General features: G+C 40.2%; 1 protein-coding gene across 1 annotated transcript in view; it reads left to right on the top strand.

Annotated features, from left to right (window-relative positions):
* The window catches only part of GPC1 (glypican 1), a 245,336-nt gene that overhangs the window by 29,278 nt on the left and 197,435 nt on the right, over window positions 1-18,623 (top strand). The gene's annotated exons all lie outside the window — the stretch shown is intronic.

Genomic DNA, 18,623 nt, shown 5'->3' with positions numbered 1-18,623 from the left:
TGGGAGACACCACTTCTGAAAGTATCTTCCTCATTTGGTTCCTTTATAGTTGCTTTATGTGGACTTCCAGATTAGTCATGATAACAATTTAAAATAATTTCCTACCTGGCAGGGGCTGAGGGCAATTGTAGTCCATGAACATCTGGAGAGCCGCAGGTTGCAGACCACTGCTCCAGACTGTATCACCTAGAAGTCTACCCCCCCCTCAAAAAAAAAAAAGATTGTTCCAGAGTTCAGGCAGGTCTTTCTGAGATTTTCAGAACTGTTGGGGAAAGGTTCAACTTCCCCCTCCCCCCACCCACTAGAGACTTTTTCAGAAAAGCTTACGAAAAGGCAACTTATATCACATTGAGATGAGTGGATTGGGTGCACTGCCAGCTTCCAGTATCCACATCATGCTCCAAAAGGAACATCAGTTCTTTGTAATGCACATCTCCCTGCCCCCACCCCGTATTTATTGCCAACTAATTACTCCAACTTTAATTCAGTAGCTAATGAGCTCTGCTCTCTGTGAGGCAGAAAACATCTTAATGTGCCTCCCAGGCTGATACATGCAGAGAAAAATAAAGCAGAACATCACCTTTCCTCTAGAGACTCAGGCAAGTCAGAATTCAAAATCTGCAGTATGTTCATACAAGAGTTTAATTGTGCTTTAAAATGCTGAAGTTAAAAAAAAAATAGAGTGATTTGGGATAGATTCCTTTTTTAAAAAAATCACCACAATAATTATTTTACCTATCAAGTTCAGTTGGTGAAATTTTCTTCTTAATCAGCTTTGGCAGGGTGAGAGAAGATGTTTACTGTGTTCTACAAATGCACTGATTGTTTACAGGACCTGGTAAATCTCCAGTCTTGGGATAAATTCAGAAGAATTGTCCATAAAGAGAAATGGGAAATTAAAAATAATTAGAAATATACGCAAAAATTTCCTTGATTAAGTATAATGCAGTGGTCCCCAACTTATTCAAATACGAGGATCCTCTTTTAATATCAAATGATTTTATGGGCCACCCACCTGATAGTAGTTGTGCTGGTAGTATCTGTTGACTGAGAAAATACATAAAGAAAAAAGTTCAAATTTATAATGCTTAGTACACATATGGATCCACCAACTCCCTTGCCTCCCAGGGGTCTCTGGTTCCAAGTTGGGAACCACTGCCTTAGTGATAGCTGTGTATAGTGATTCTCCTGGTAGTAACTGCAAAGAGACGATGTCATTCAAGAAAATTCCCACTGGGTTGTTGTCAACTACATAGTTTAAAAAAATGTAAGCCCCTTTTCTTAAAAGGGAAGAGATCAATGATCTCCCTGATTCCTACCTCCCTCTCAGCCCTCAATGCATCCTTAAAAACAGTATTGTAGAAGAATCAGCTTTTAGGGTTGTCAAGTTGAGTCTGCCAACTGATGGGAGGGTTGGGGGCAAGGACATGGTAGAGGACATGGTAGGGAGTGTCGTGAGTGTGATAGCATAGTTTCTGGGGGAAATTCAGAAGCAATGGTGGTTGTTCTAGGAATTGCTGGACACTATGATTTTACCATAGAGTTTCTACAGCTACCACTTTCATGGTTGAGTTTTCCCTGGAAGTGTCATCACACCTATAATGTTGGTGGGTTTTCTTTTTGTTTTCTCCCACCACCAGTTGGAGCTTTACAGCTCTGGGGACTTTACATCTCTATCTTCATCGGGAGAGGGAAATCAACAGAAATTACCAGAGCCTCCTAAGAAAGCTTATGCGCTCTCAGTCTTTGAAATATCATTGGATATAAGCCTCTTACCTCAACACACAGTTGCCTCTTCTGCTGGTCCCATATTTGTGCAGTCTTTTGGGGTAATTAAAGGGATAAAGGAAGGCATTTCTGCTTGTTCAGGTTGATTGCCAAAACTGAAGAGTGATTAAGCCTAGTTAAAAAGGAACTTTGGATGTCTAGTTTCCCGGAGACTTTTTCAGGCTCTGAAACAGAGCTGTTTGAGCTCCAGGGGTAGGAACCGGCCCAGATGTTCAGGAACTACAATTCCCATCAGCCTCTGTCAGCATGGCCAATTGGCCATGCTGGTAGGGGCTGATGGGAATTGTAGTTCCTGAACATCTGGAGAGCCGCAGGTTCCCTACCCCTGGTCTAGTTAATAGGTGTATGCTACAGATTTGTGTTGCACAGCCACTAAAACACAAAGACTCTCTGAAGTAGATCTTAATGAAATTGGGAGTATCATATGAGAACAGGTTGCCCTTCAGAAAACCTAGCCTGTGTTTGTATGACATTCTGCAGAATACCATAGAAAGATTTGGTGAAAATTGACCTGTTGCTGAGATATGAGCAAAGACAAAAAGTCTATGCACATTGCCCATAACATGTTGCATGAGGCTTCCTGGAAAATGTATATTTAAACTACCTTGAGCATTGCAGTTGAAATGGGAAAGAGCAGGTCTGAATGCTTACTGGTATTTAAAGGACTTCAAGCCATTTAAAACAAGTACTTTAACTGTTAGTGGGAACAAATCTCTAGAGTCCTTCAGTTCACGAGTTAGAATTTAGCCTTTGAGTGTCTATCACCTTTCTTTGAAAGCTTCAATTAGCAATGATTTTCACTGTTGCATGCCTGAAGTTGTATTACATTGGTTGCTGTATTTGAGGACTGTTTTGAAGCCTAGAGATGTAAGCTATCTACTTTATTTTCATGCTGAGACAAAAGATTTTTAGCAGATATGAATGACATTGAATTTAATTATTATAGACAGCATTTGAGTAAGAAATAGTATTAGTAAATACTTTTGTTAGACATCCAAAGCAATTTAAAATAGTGTATTCAAAGTAACCAAAACAGCATTTCAGGGAACAACCAGCTTGAGGGTTGTTCAGCCACTGTTTCCCGAAAGAACAGTCAGCCCCAGGAACATGCCCTGGATTTAACAAAGATTGCACTGCAAAGACCTAACTAGATAGTAAATAGCATTGGTTAAAAAAATAGTACCATTCCTGCTGAACTTCGGTATTCAAAAAGCTATTCTTTCTGGACATCAAGAATGTCAGACCATATGTTTGAATCACAAGGTCCAAGAGGTATATCAAGGAGCCATGGGGAAGGCACCAAAAGAATTCAAAAGCTAGGCTGAAAAGGCTAAAACTTTATGGTCTGGGTCTGAATTGGTCAGGGCCCACTGACTAATCAGAGCTTGGGCTGGTGATGTCACTTAATCATGTAATCCTGTTGCTAACCAGGTGACCCAAAGGTCAGAATGAGATAAAATGGTCAGATTTTTTTGCAGGCTAAATCCACCTATTTCTCACAGATGACAAGGCTCATAAATTCACTGCTAGCTAATTGGGATGAGGTTTGCAGTTCTCTCCTAAAAGGGAGTTAAGATGGAAACTCCCTCATCCAGCACCTGGATTCTTACCAAGGTTGCAAAACTTCACAGCTTTGCTGAATCAAGCAACAGCACAGTTACTGTCCACTCTTCAACTTTTCATGTGTAGGCCTGAAGCGTGAACCAATGTTTGAGAGAACAAGAAACTGCATTGAGGTAGTCGGTTTCTTGAGAAAGTGTTCTTGGGCTCTTTTCCCTGCTGAGGCAAGGAGTTCCACAGAATTTCTTCAGATCACGGAGTTGTCTCAAGATTTTTGAGGAAAATGCCTATGTACTTTCTTTTTAACCCAATTGCCTTATCATTTTGAAAAAGAATATCAAAGGGAGAATAACAAGGGTCTATGTAATTCCCCTGGTATTTCATCCATCTGTTTATGTGTCCTTATCAAGGACCTCAGGATGGCATGTATGATTTCTCTCATTTTGTCCTGTGAATTAGGATAGACTGAGAGAAACTATGCCAAAGTGCCCAAAATTGCTTCCTGGATGAGTAGAGATTTGAACTCAAATCTGACACTGTGACTACTCCACATGGGTCTGTAATAATCAGTATGCAAAATGTCATTTTTAAAAATGTTTCTGATCCTTCGTGTTTGAAGGAAGGAAGATCAAGTGAAATCTTTGAATTACTAACTTTTGTTAAGTTCTAACATTGCAGTAGAATTGGTATGATTTCTCACTAGTAGATAAAAATATAGAAGTACTTCAGATTGCCGCAAGGAATGAACAACAAATGAAAAAAGTTCAATTTCAGTTTACATATCAAAAGATCTTTCTAGTTTATATCATGTGAAACAATTTAAAGAACCCTTTTGTATAATTATCTTTTATATGTCAGGCAAGAAGCTGAGGTACTGTTAGTTTTTTCAGCAATATATCACTGCAAGAATTACTGTTCAAGTTGGAAGAACCAGCAGCTGGGTTTGGCATAATTGACTGCAAAGATCTGACAAAATAGCTAAAAGGGCCTTTGTTACTTTTAGTTTTCAGACCTTCAGGCAATGGGATCTGTTGACGCATTTTCAGAAGATATGTCCTGTTCATTCTTTTTCCATCTCTGTATAATTTCTGGTCCTTTGTCTAATTTAACCACTTTTTTACAAGAAATTTCTTACACAGCTAACAAGTAGAGTTCCCAGCCATCAGCTAATAACCAATGGGTGGAATGGGGGAAATACCTGTTCCAGTGAATACCAGAGTTTTCTCGAAATCCTAGAGCATTTTACTGTCATCTTGCCAGTGACATGATGTCATTTATCATGTAATCAGCATGACACCATCTTAAAAAATGTCCCCACTGGCTCTCAGTGGGTCAGAGGTCAACAAAGAAGACTAAGAGGTCTCCCACTGAAGCAGGTGACCTGGTCTTCTTATTAAACAGCCTGTTTTAAGGTCTCCTATTGGATAGGTTTTTCTCCTTATAATTAGAAAATACAGATCACTGATTAACACAACATCTATTTTAAAAAGGTATTTCAGAATATCTCAAGATTTCACACTTGTTTTCTCTCTTGGTAAACTTTTTGTAGTGCTTAAAAGACTCTGACATGAACCAGCCCCTGGGTACTTACCAGAGGACTCTGAGGCAGAACCTGACAACACGGTGCAGCCAGAGTTGGCTGCTCTTGAGGAAGACCAGGCGGCAGAGCCAACTTCCAGCCCTTTGCTGCCTGATGAGTGCAGGTGGAGGAGCCTGCAGATCCTCCTAGGGAACCCAGTAATGAGTCAACTGTGCGCAGGAGGCAGAAGCAGAGGCAGCTGCTGCAGAAACACAGGAGGAGTACTCATACTGCAGCAAGATATAGGAAATAGAAGCTGCATCTGATGAGGATTAACTCCTTGCAGAATCTCAACCCCTTGGACAAGGCTCTCTATGTAAGCCTTGCTGTGAGCTTGCTTCTGCCTGGGTGTAACAAGTGTATTTCCTGTTGCCTCTGTGTGCCTGGTCTACTGCTGATTTCCAGCCCGTTTACCTGATCTCCTGTGCCATGACCTGTTGAACTGACCCCTGATTACACCTTCGCCTGCTGCCTGCCTTGACCCATTGGACTGTCTTCTGACTACGCTCTTGTCTGCCACCTGTTCTGTCCTGTGAGACTGGACCTGGCCACGCCCTGCCTGCCTGCAGCACAGAGTCTGTTGGCCATCTTGCAGCTATATCCAATATCAATTAGATATAATTATAAGCTCAGACACTATTGTACTAATTGCAATAAAATTACTACCTTAGTAGTCCAAACTCTGCAAAACAAAAAAATTGAATCATTTGGCATGTATATGTTATGCATTAATTAAATTTGCATGTTAAATTAAAATAACTTGTTTTGAATAATTTATTATCACATATCAGAAAACTTGCATCTCTGAAGACTTGGAGGGTGAAAGGGAGGTGCTTTGGAAGGAGTGTGTGTTTCTTCTGATAGACTTCTACAGACGATTAGAACACTTTTGTAGAACTGAGGATGTTTGTGTGAATTGTTTCAATCCATCTGTGCATTCTGTTTGTAATCTACTATAGTATGGATTATATAGGTTGTGGTGGGCTGGTAGATTATTATAATTCCTTACAGTAGGGAATTGAACTTGACACCTTTTGGGTTATTTTCAACTCATATGATTATATTATATCCCTTATAGACCCTGTTTCCTCACTGGAGATATAAATTCCTCTGTAGATCTTCCTGTCTTTACTGATGGGGACTAGTAACTGTTTTAAATTCTCCCTGTTTCTTTTTTTAATGTGCATCTATGTTCTGATTTTGGGTGGCAAAGGACTGTATGAACTGGTAGCCTTCAGCCTGTCTCTCTAGAACCACTGTGAAATGAGGGAAGAGGTTGACCACCTGCTCTTCCTCCCTCCCTGCTTCACAGGAAAAGGTGAGCGGGGTGAACAGGGTGACTTGGTGGTTATGGCATTTGAGTTGCTTTTCAGGACTGCCGGTTGCCCTGGCAAGTGTTTTTTGGGTCCAGGATCCCTGTTTGCTGGCACCATAGGCAATAGTGGATGAGCTCCTCTGGCATAGAACCACTAGAAAAACTCTGGAGACTCTGTGGGGAAAGGCAGCATAGAATTGTTTTAAATAAATAAAATGTACCATCAATAAACTATGAGGGAAGGTGAAACACAGTCTGCAGTTTTGCCACTTGTTTGGATGGTTCTCTGCAAACTATTGTGGGAGTATAGTAATAAAGGTATAGCAATCACTTCAGCTATGTTCTAGCTTCTAAACATTCCTCCTGTCTGAGCTGTGTTTAAAACAGTTGACAGTTTAACAGTTGACAGCTGGGTAACAGTCTTTAGCAAAGAAGTGATACTTAGTGATAAGCTTCACCAAGTTGTATATTGAAGGTCATCATCCAACTTTCTGGTATCCAGCTTTTCTTTCTCCATGAATGTTAGTCATTCTTGGAAAAATTATTGCCTCCTGACGAATGAGACAAGGCCTGTAGTGGCTTAAAGCAGAAATAGCTCTGCTGGACACAGCTGTTGAGTGCAGGCTGACAGGGCTGGGGAGTGATGTAATATTCCTGTGTTTGCATACTGCACACCAACCTATTCCTACCATGTCTAACATCCAATAGGTTCAGAATGGCTCATATGACAGAAAGAGATTAGCATGTTGTTCCATGCTGTTCTCAGGATCAGTTTCAAACCTGGATACACAGGTATTGAATTCAGTGAAGGGATTTGTCTTTTCAATGCATCTGGGTTAGGTCTGTGAGCTCTTAATTGTCCAAAACCCTGTGAGAACAAAAAAAAGGCCTACCTTTTCAGGGGAGCTGCATTTTTTCCCATACCTTTTAAGAGCTCTTTTAAGGAAATAAATGGTTGTCTGATAAAGCTGTCGTTTTGCCCTGTTGCCTGCAATTATGATTTCTTCATTCACTTTCTGCTGTCGAGAGTTGAGTTTCTTTGGCATCATTACCCTTCTAATGACTTTCATTGCTAATTTATTTTTAAGAGCTCCCCAGACAGTAACAGCTTCAAAAGCTCATAGGTGGCTTGCCAGTTGTCAGGGTATTCCCTATAAGGAGGTGCTTAGTAAATGTGCTTGGTTTCGCTTCATTTAAAAGACTACTTTGTCTGTTATGCCTTCACAGTAAATTAATATTTCAGCTACAATTTCTAAAGTTTTACATTCTAATGTTTTTGCATCTGAAGTACACAATATTTAGTATTAATTTGCTAGTGGCCTTTTATACAACATACAGTGGTTTACCCATTTCAAAATGATAGTAGAGTGACAAGTTAGTTTTTGACCGCTGCCCCCTCAACTTTCTCTAGCCTGTCACTTTTAAAGCTAATCAAAATCACTTGGAGTGTCAGAATCCCAGCAACTGGTGTCTCCTCCTGGTATTTCATAAGCAAATGGGGAACATTCACTGGTAAAGACAGACTTAAGTATTATGTTATGTGGGGATTCTATTACTAATAAAATGGAGATGTTAAAAAAAACAAGAATTAGAAGTGCTAATATGTCCTTGCCCCAGGCAGTGGAGAATATTGGTTACTCCATCTGCCATTTAGCTTTAGAACAATTCAAAATATGGAATGTTAACACAAAAGTCTGTGCTGATAATCAGGTATACTGGAATATGACCATTTCTGCATATACAGTTTACCACAGATTTTCCCAGTGGCAAAACCTTGTGTCTTGGTCAGACCTTGTGTCTTGGAAGTATGTGGAAATCGTCCCTCCCACCTACATTGTCCTTGTTGTTGTTTTTCCCTTGTCTCTTTACTTGCATGTATTATTTCTAATGTCATCCAGTACACAGAAGAACAACCCCCTCGATATAACATAAAGGCATAGACACAAGCCAGGTTAGTTGTGTCATCTCTGTCAATTTCATACTGAACGAATGATGTCACTTTAAGGTGAAGATGCAGTTAGGAAAAAGTGAAATTGACAAAGGAAGTTGCTTTTGCAGGAGGAAAATTACAAGAGACTGGTGCAACAAAGCAGTATCCTTACTGTGGTTGTCCCTTGTCAATTTCCTCCTGCAAAATCAACTTCCATTGTCAATTTCACTCACTCCTTACTGTGGAGACATATTTTCTCCTTAATGTATCACTCATCTGGGATGAAACTGACAAAACTGCTAAAATTGATATGACTTGTTTTTGTGACCTAACATTATGCAACAGAGAATTTTTACAAACCTTTCAAAAATGTTTGTGGCTCAACTCTAAAGCTGGACAGCACTATTTCTTTCTTTTTTTTGATACATAGCAATTGTTCCATAGAAAGAGGTTGGTAGTTATGAAATAACTTCCTTGCCACATATAGGTGGTTTAAGATACTTTTTCAACATATGGTTATTATAATGTCTTTATTTAACTTAATATTCTTAACTGTTGCATTTAAGTGAACATTTGATATGGTTAACATCATTCTATATTTTAATTATCAAGATCCTGTAGCATGTGTGATTTTAGTTATTTTGTGCTGAAGATTTAAATTCAGGAATTCTGTGATTTTTTTTCAGCTCAGAATTTCTCTGAGAACAAAATACTGAACCAGGAGGAGAATTTTGTGGATACCCTTACCTCAATGGGAGAAACAAAAGAAAAAACTCTAAGAAATAGTATATTCAGATTTGGCCTTCAGTGTTACTTTTCCTGACAAATTGTTTATAGTAAGGAATTGTCAGTTTTCTTGGCAATTTATGACTCCAGTGCTCTTGCAATGTTAAAGTGGCCTGTCTTTTTGATGAAATATATTGAGGAAACTACATAAGGATGTGGAAGTAATACTAAAAGCCTGTATATGTCTATGAATTTCAGGGGCTTCATCATATGGAGCATGGTCATTAGGGTAAGAAGCATGCTGGAGACCCAGTTCTGTTTTAAATGTAATGTTACTATCACATAATTTTTGTGATTCTTTTCAATAGATCAAAGACACTTGCGTTCATAATGATAGAGCTATAGCCCTTGAATCTATGATGACATAGCTATATTGACTGCCAACTGCCCTGTATAGAATATGGGAAAGTGCTCTAGCATTTCCATAGGTCAAATTATTATATTAGGTTTTATACATCCTGCTGTCTGCGCTGAGGGTGGGTTCTAACTCTGTGTTCATTAAATGAAAGGTCAGTTTGTTACCAATAAAATGGGAAATTTTGTCTATAAGCATTTTTTCCACATAATGCTAAGAACACCCCTTCCTTTTTAACTATTTATGAATGGATTATGGCATCATACAACATTGAACACCATCATTTATTTTATTTATGTGATTTACAGTTCGCCTTTCTCACAGGTACTCAAGGTGAATTTCACATAGTGGCCCCTTCTGCACACGCAAAATAATGCATTTTCAAACCACTTTCACAACTGTTTGCAAGTGGATTTTGCTATTCCGCACAGCTTCAAAGAGCACTGAAAGCAATTTGAAAGCGCATTATTCTGCATGTGCGGAATGAGCCAGTGAGTCAGAATGATCAGCAAAATGGAACGTTCAGTAACCAGTGCATTCAGATTTTAGAAGCCTGGAACCATTGAAAGAACTAAAGTGTAGCAAAAGTATTAATATGATTCATTTAGTGGAATAGAGATTACATAATAGGACCCTACTCCAATCAGTTTTGCAGTAATACAGATGCCAGTCCCAAGGATTTACCCAGGTTAAGTTTGTGAACCATTTGTTACAGTTCAATCTTATAATAGTGCAGACATTCTGTATTGAATAATTCAGTTTTGCATAGTTTGTGGAAAGCCAGGAGAGTGGAAGCCTTCCTGACCTCCTCAGTCAGGCCATTTCACAAGTCACGAGGCACAGCGGAGAAAGCACACTGGCGATCCTAAAAATATGGCACTTAACGTTTTTCTGTTAATAAAAATTTCACTTTCCTGTTGCTATGGACAGATAGAATCTTAAAGATACTCTGTTCAAGTTACCACTTGCTTTCTTCACCAGAAACAACCAAGTGAAATGGGAAATATTTTAAGAGTCAAAATGCTAGCATTTGAAAATGGATAGTACATGAATTGATGTGACAATATGATACGAGTCTACAGTAAACTAATAAAGACTCTTTCTTGATGAAACCTGCCCAAATAGAAGAGAAGTAAGGAGGAGGCAAATAAATTAAAATTAAACTGTGTGCATGACATCTGCAGAAAAAGAAGGCAGATGAGAGAGTGTTGCAATTTGAGAATACAGTCTTCCTTTCTCCTATTTTAAAATTGAAGATGGAAGGATAATATATCAAATAATCCTGAACAGTAATACTGTCTGGTCGTATATCCATAAAAAATACCCAGTTCGTGATGCAGCTGAAAGACAGTGTTTTTTTTAGTGTGGTTAGGCAACTCCTATTAATCAGATTAAATTAGTGGTTCATACAATATTGCATTCTTGTTTGTTTCAATAAAATGTAGTCTAATTTATCTGATTTCCAAACAATTATTTTTTCCAGATATTCCAGCATCTCACTGAGTTTTTCCCTGAGATAATCAGAATTGAAAAATGTTAATAATTATATCAAGAATTTTGGAGAGATTAGAAACAGCCACCTCAGGTTTAAAAAACAACAGTTTAAACCATCATGCTATGGCTTCAGATCTGAGCCTTTCTCTTTTATTCCTTTTTGTCTCTGAGCGTGTCAAAGAGAACAAGTTGGTCTGCTGGAAAAGCTGGCAAAATAAATAATACTAATGTGATTCTCCATACAGTTGCAGTGGCAGCAGATATTACATGTTGATGCCCTGTTTGGGAGCTGGAGAAGACAAACTTTCTTTCCTCCCTAGGAGCCTGTCAAAACATGCATTCAGCCACCAAATGCCCCATGCAACTTCGATCGCATGAGCATTCAGCCACTCTTTTTGCTGCCTAGGCAACTATAAATGGTGGCTAAACTCTCTCAAGAAGGAGGATTCTTATGAAGGCCCAGGAAGTGGCACCTATGGCATCCTGCACTGTTTTTAAAGAGGCTGTAGAGAGCGGGTAGAGGAGGCAAGAAGGCTTATCTTTCCTGCTCAACGGTGGGCAGGTGGTACAAGAGGTTTCCACCCTAGAAAATGTATCACCAAAGGTGACTGTCTCAGGTGGCCTTTTTGTGTTGGATCAAGTGTGTAAAGTGCCATCAAGTCACAGTTGACTTATGGCAATCCAGTTAGGTTTTCAAGGCAGGAGGCTGACAAAGGTGATTCGCCATTGCCTTCCTCTGCACAGCAACCCTGAAATTCCTTGGTGGTCTCTCATCCAGGTACCAGCCGGACTGACCCTGCTGAGCTTTTGAGATCTGGTGAAATCAGACTAGCATGGGCCATCCCGGTCAAGGTGCTAGATCAAATTTCCCTGCATAACATTTTAATATTTCCTAGTGCCTAATTATGGGGATGGGATATTGTGGTGACAATTAGTAGCTAGAGAAAGGTTAGAATTGAGAACAGTTCTAATACTAACACATTCATTTGGTAAACAGAAGTTTCCCAGGAAACTTGGCGCAGTTAGAATGGTGGTGGTGGTAGATGGTGGTGGTATAAAGTGCTTTTTCTAGGCAAAAGACATTCAGAAATACAATGTCTTTGTTACAGATGTTCAGTACAGGTGCTATTCTGCATTTAAGGTACATAGATAGCAGTTCTAAATAAGTCTACACAGAAGTAAATTATATTGCGTTCAGCAGGGTTTATTCCCAGGTAAGTGTGTTTCGGCTTGTAGTTTACCTAACCTATCCATAACACATTATGTAGAAATTAATCTCTAGTAATCCACTTGAATGCGAGAACTTTGATACTGAAATAAATATCCAAGCTAAGCTCTTCAGCTCAATATATTTCTTGTTAGTTCTGCGACAGCCTACATTATATTGACGGTGCATACCTCTCTTGATTTATTATTAAAAGATCTTTAGATATGAAGGTTGTGAAGAATTTACCTGACACCCCACCCCTAGGTTACTATAACAAGGAAATGCTTTGTGAGCTGGGAGCTATTTTGTTCCCTGCCAACTTCCATTAATTTAAAGAAGCTGAGAGTACTTTTATCTGCTTATACTACATATTTATGCTGACTATTTCAGTCTTTGTTACTCAGCTGAAACCTAGAGTCTTTCTAGTTTATTGTCATGACATTTCAGGTCATAATATTTGTTCTGTGTGAGATCTAGACTGTCTAAACGTCAGATTAGCTCATTCTCACATGGAATAGTGAGACTTTGAATGTGGACTCAGTACTTGACAGGAAGCCAGTGGAGATTTTTTAAGATAGATGGTCCTGGCTAGAAGCTCCGACTAGGAGCCTAGCAGCTGCATGCTGTACAAACTTTAGCTTCTGAATCAGCGTCAAAGGTAGGTCAGCATAAAGCGAGTTACAGTAGTCTAGCCTAGAGGTAACCAATGCATGGATTACTGTGACAAATTGGCCCAGGAGAGGTAAGTGGTCAGCTGCCGTGCTGTTGTAGGTGGAAAAACGTGACCTGGTCCTCCAGCAAAGATGTGGAGTACATCTAACTCTGAATAACACTGGACCACAATGGAGCAAAATCTGGTTCCATGACATCATTTTGCTTTACAGCCCCATCCATGAACCAGGCACCCGATTGCGGCTGCACCTGGCTGCCACCCCCAAAGAGACTTCCTGGTGGCATGGGGAAGTAAAAAAGTATCCCTGCCTCCAAGAAGCCTCAGTGGGCTCCAGTGGATTTATGTCAGTCAAAAAACTGACATAGTGCGGACTGCGGCCCACCAGCATAATGCTGGCAAAGGGCAGGAGGAAGTCAACTAATGTTGGCTCCTCCCACAGTCCTATCCCTGGCCCACCTCCACTATGCTCAGCACTATGTTCCAACACTGGGGGGTGGGGAAGGCAGGTAAGGGGCCCCAGAAAGGGCAGATCTGGTGGCTTGGTGGCACTTCAGCTCCCTGAAGCGGATCCCCCCCCCCTTTGGATGTAGCTTAGTCTCATAACCTGGGCACTTAAAGGGCCCACTCATACTTTCTGTTTCCTTCATTTGACGTTGCTATACTTTTACTTCCCGTATTAAATGTGTAGTATCTCACTGGGAACTATTTGCTAAAATGGACATGATTTCAGAAGGTCCATAATCAGATCTTCTGTAGGTTTTTTTTTTTAACCAAATGATAAAATCAGCTTCTGTAGGATCTGAATTGGGAAATTCAACCCATACAAATCTTCTGGTTGGGTAAACAGCAGATCCAGAAGACAATCTGTACAAAAGATGCAATGTTATACTTGATTGTATTTTGTTTGTTAAATGTACTGGTAAATGCTTCTCAGACCACATATATGATAGATTTTTAAGCTTTGTTCTGTGGGTTCTTTAGAAGATTCATAGTTGTAAAACATTCTTTCCCGAAAGATAACTTACCTACCATTTCTAATAACCAGAGGAATGCTGAGTATGCTTTCATGTACAGTTTGCATAGACCAGTGCTAGGGTGCAGGTTTAGCAAGCATCCTGAATATACCCTAAAATAGCAGAACTTTTCCACAATTTGAAGAAAATGAACTGCCTTTTCTGCATTATCCCATAGTCTTCATCCTCAGATGAAACAAAGCCTTAATACATATAATTGCACTCATAATTTGCATTCATCCCATGTTACCTTTGTCTTCCCCATCTACTGTAAAATCTCATTCCTATTGTACTCTGTAAAGTACCTTGTATTCCAGTGCTATATAAACATTAATTAGGTGGCACTGCATTTGCAAATTTCTTGCATTTCTTCTCTGTGAACCATACTTCTTTGTGTTCAACTGTACAGTTCATATAACCGTTTCTCTTCCTAAAATAATTAGCTTGTTTTTTTCCCACTTGAGCTCTCGGTTTTCAACAACTGTCTGATGTAATTCTGCACGCAAAGTTTTGCAGATATTAGGATTAAGAAGTATTAGTTGTGACCTTTCTCCTTTTAGTTAATGTAAGGCATTCAACTCTACAGCAGCAATGTGAATCTGAATCAGAACTGTGCATCTTTCCTTCTGCCCTCAGTATTGTACTGGAATGCAGCACTTTATAATGGAATTACTTAGCTCATGTGCCTCAAGTCGTAAACATCCTAGGGATATACATAATTTCCCATTAGGCTGTCACATGTGCTGTATCTAACATAAAGATGAGCTATTTGCCTGTTAATACTCACTTTGGAATTGCTTATGTCTTATCTCAGCCCAGCTACTGCAGTTTAATCCCACTTGCCCTGGATGTTTTAATGAAAGTCAGTTTGGAGTTATTTGTCTGGCAGTTCCAGGCAAAGAAATACAAAGGTGTTTAAATGGTTTACTTTGGCCTGGATCTCTTGGGATTTTCTGGCTTTCAGAAGAGTTCATTCATTCAGCTGTAGTAGGGCTCCTTCAGGTGACTTCAGTAGCAGGGAATACTGATTCCAAATGTGAATACAGGTCTGATTTTTGCTGAATAGGCTACATTTAGAAGAGCAGGTAGACCAAGACCGGAGAGCTTGTTTGTGACTCCTGGTGCGGCCCTGTGGGGATTGGGGAACAGAAGCAAGCAATTCAAGGTATCAATTTCACCTTTTAAAGGAAATCATTTTTCCTTCCATTTAAAACTGTTTTGCATCATTAACCTGGCACAGTTTCAGTAGGAAGGTAAGCTCTCTCTGTACAAATAGTTTTATTTTGTACTTTTAAATCTGCAAAATCCTACTGTAGTTTGTTGTTACGAAGAGTCACAATGGAAGGTAGTGCAATAAACACTCCGGCTGACTGCTCAAGAGGCCACAAAAGAATTCCACCAAAGGCAAAGGGGAGACCCCAATGCAAAAGCAAAAGTCATTTAAATGAGGTGCTGGTTCTTTGGTGATGCTGGTAGCTTCCATATTTTACTTACTTTAGAAAACCATCTTAATTTGGAGCAAAAAAAAAATGACTTGTATTTTTCCAGGCACTTATTCAGCCCACAGATCAAGGAGGGCCTCCTTGAACATCTCCAACTCTTTTCTTGCTGTACAGTATGTTACGAGACTGCTGCCACTTCATACTTCGAACATGTTTCTGGTTGTGCTTGTTTTACTTTGTTTTTGTCTGTAGTTCCATAGTCAGCCTAGGCTTGGCTTGGTTATGTCTGAGGCTTCAGTACTTCTTTGGCCAAGATTGGACTTTGTTTCCCCTCCACTATAAATGATACAGTAGGTGAACTTCCAAACAAAGAAAAACACAATTTGGCTCCACTCACTAAGCATTTTTAATGTGTATTTGTTGGTACTTAGTTGGCAGGCAGTCATGCAGTAGACCTTTAATTCAAAGCAACAGACTAGAGGGGAAGTGGGGAGAGAAATGAGAGTAAGGTTATAAAATTACATTGATTTTCTTATTGGTCCTTCAAGCAGAACTCAATACATCGAAGCAAGATTCTAAATAAGTTAATACAAGATGTATTGTCGAAGGCTTAATACAAGATGTCGTGTGTACGCTTTGCTGCCTGAGCAGCAGTGGCGTAGGAGGTTAAGAGCTCGTGTATCTAATCTGGAGAAACCGGGTTTGATTCCCAGCTCTGCCGCCTGAGCTGTGGAGGCTTATCTGGGGAATTCAGATTAGCCTGTGCACTCCCACACACGCCAGCTGGGTGACCTTGGGCTAGTCACAGCAGTTCTCTCAGCCCCACCTACCTCACAGGGTGTTTGTTGTGAGGGGGGAAGGGCAAGGAGATTGTAAGCCTGCAGGAGAGTCTCCTACAGGAGAGAAAGGGGGGATATAAATCCAAACTCTTCAGAGGAGGAGGAGGAGGAGGAGGAGGAGGAGGAGGAGGGGAAAATGAGCTCGAGGGTGCTGGAGGACAACACAGACAACCACTTTGTGTGGAATAAAATTTGGCCACAACCTGTTTATTGGTATGCTGGCTGAAGGAAGCAGAGGCGCAGCAGAGAGAATGGATCTGGCACTGGGCAGCTTGTCTGCTGTCCCCCAGCAATAATCTCCCCCCAGCCTAATGCATGGGGGAAAAACCAACACCTGGAGCAGCAAGATAGTGGGAGCCATCTGGGTGCTGGCCTCTGGATGCAGAGAATGGGCTCCCCATTTTTGCATGGCAATGCTAGGCACCCCAAGGGCTGGCAGGATAGGTAAACACACTGCTATCTTAAAAACATGGGTCAGTCTGGCAGCAGCTCCTCTCTGCATCTGCCACCGAGGCCTACCCTGGCAGCTTACATTTGAAAGAGTGTTGTTTGCACATCCATTATTTTAAAAATGTCAGATTTTTCTGCAGACAGGGTATCCCATGAGTCTCCAGAAAAACCCGTAGAATGTGTGTGTCCCCAGTCTGTGGATTTAAGTATTTTTAATTAGCTTTAAAAGGGGCTTGGACAGATTTATGGAGGAGAAGTCGATTTACGGCTACCAATCTTGAAGTTTTTGATCTGAGATTGCAAATGCCTTAACAGACCAGGTGATCGGGAGCAACAGCCGCAGAAGGCCGTTCCTTTCACCTCCTGCATGTGAGCTCCCAAAGGCACCTGGTGGGCCACTGCGAGTAGCAGAGAGCTGGACTAGATGGACTCTGGTCTGATCCAGCTGGCTTGTTCTTATGTTCTTATGGGGTACAGTTGGGATTTAGATACTGGAATTGTCCATGACCTGATGGCATGCTCTGTAGGAACTCTGTCAGCACAATGTTAGAAATGAGACCCCCATCTCCCTTCTCTGAGCAGGAGGAGGAACAGCTTGGCCACTAAAAAGTCTGTCTGGCTACGAAGCCCTGTCAAAAATTGCGGGAAGCTGCAGATATGCTAATAACGGTAGAGATCTACTTATTTTAATATGTTTTGCTATTTGTATTTAATATAATTTTGTATTATCCAACAATGTGTTGGCACTGTATTTATGGACTAATAGTCCTTGCTTTACGGATAATATATTAACAAACACAACGACAACTTAAAGATATGTGGGAAAGAGTAGTACAGAAATAATTTGAAACTAGGTTACATGTATACATACACATGTAAAAATAATAAAACAAGCCAAAGTACGGTTGCCAGTCATATTCCCTTCAGATGTTGCTTTTTCAGATTTCTCAGTATAGGCATGATCCTTAATTTTGAAATTTTAACCCGACAAACCATAATGGAACCTATATTTTTAAATAAAATTACTGGATCTATTCCACTGCTACTGAAGAGAAACTGCATATTGCCCATGAGTCAGCAGAGTCTGCTTAGGCTGAGCTACTAAAAACACCATCTTGCTGGATAATTTTAAGGTCTTAAATGCCTCTAATTTTTATGTTACATGGGCTTAGCTGAAAATTGCATTAGACATAAAACAGAAATATGGCAGTCTGCTGAATCTGTCCTAATCCCAAAGGTTACAGTAAATTTGAGCCAAAAACAGACTATAATATCTTGGTGCTATGCATGGCTGATCAGCTCTGTCCTTCAAATGCTATTAACTCAGGCTGGTTAATCTATATTCCTGAACATCGAACCGAGCGTGCTGCTGCTGGCTGAAGGATTAGAGGAGAATTAAGTATTTGTTCTCTAATCCTAAATGTTTATAAATCAGTATTAATTGCTGTAGAGAAATGCAGTCATATTTGGGTTACTATAAAGAGCTTCCATCGTGGATTTTTGCCTAATAACTTAGTACCGCAGCCAGCTAATAAACACTACACCTAACGCAAGAGCAGCAAATGAAAACTGCTTCCATGCAGTATGATCTGTACATGCTTTCTTAACTTAATGAGGACTAATTGCAGTCATTATGAAGTGTTATAAATTAAAAGCAATTGAAGGGTTGGGTGCATTCCACAGAGTTGAAGGTGAATAAGAATCACAAGAGAGCTGTTAGAGAAGAGGAATGGAATAGGAAAGACATATGCAATCCACGTGTCTCTCAATTTCTAAGAGCTGAATTTATGATTGTGCCCAACCTGCTCAGTCTACTGTGCAGGCTTAGAGAATTCAAGGACATAATTATTTCAGTCACATAGCAGATGAGATGTAGGGAAATCTATGGAAGATGAACACCATTGAAGTACTGCAGTTCGTCACAGTACTGTGATGGCATCAGATGCATTACACTGTCACACAGCCGAGCCTAAAGAAAGAGATGGGGCGGGGGGAGTTTTTCCTCATTTTTCCCATTGTGTAGAAAAATACCACAAAGGATGCAAGGACTTTGTGCAGTCCCAAGCAACAGGACTAGGTATATTTGTAAAGAAATTTGTGCATCATGTTTAATGGCACAGTTAGGCAAGTTTGCAAGATATAGAAGCAGAGACCCAAATCTCCCCACAGCTGCTTCCATGAGGAGAAAAGTA

This window comes from Sphaerodactylus townsendi, linkage group LG08 (genome assembly GCF_021028975.2).
Source record: "Sphaerodactylus townsendi isolate TG3544 linkage group LG08, MPM_Stown_v2.3, whole genome shotgun sequence".
In the NCBI taxonomy this organism is placed as follows: Eukaryota; Metazoa; Chordata; class Lepidosauria; order Squamata; family Sphaerodactylidae; genus Sphaerodactylus; species Sphaerodactylus townsendi.
Note: the sequence above shows the minus strand (reverse complement) of the source record. Positions and strands in the feature narration are given on the sequence as shown.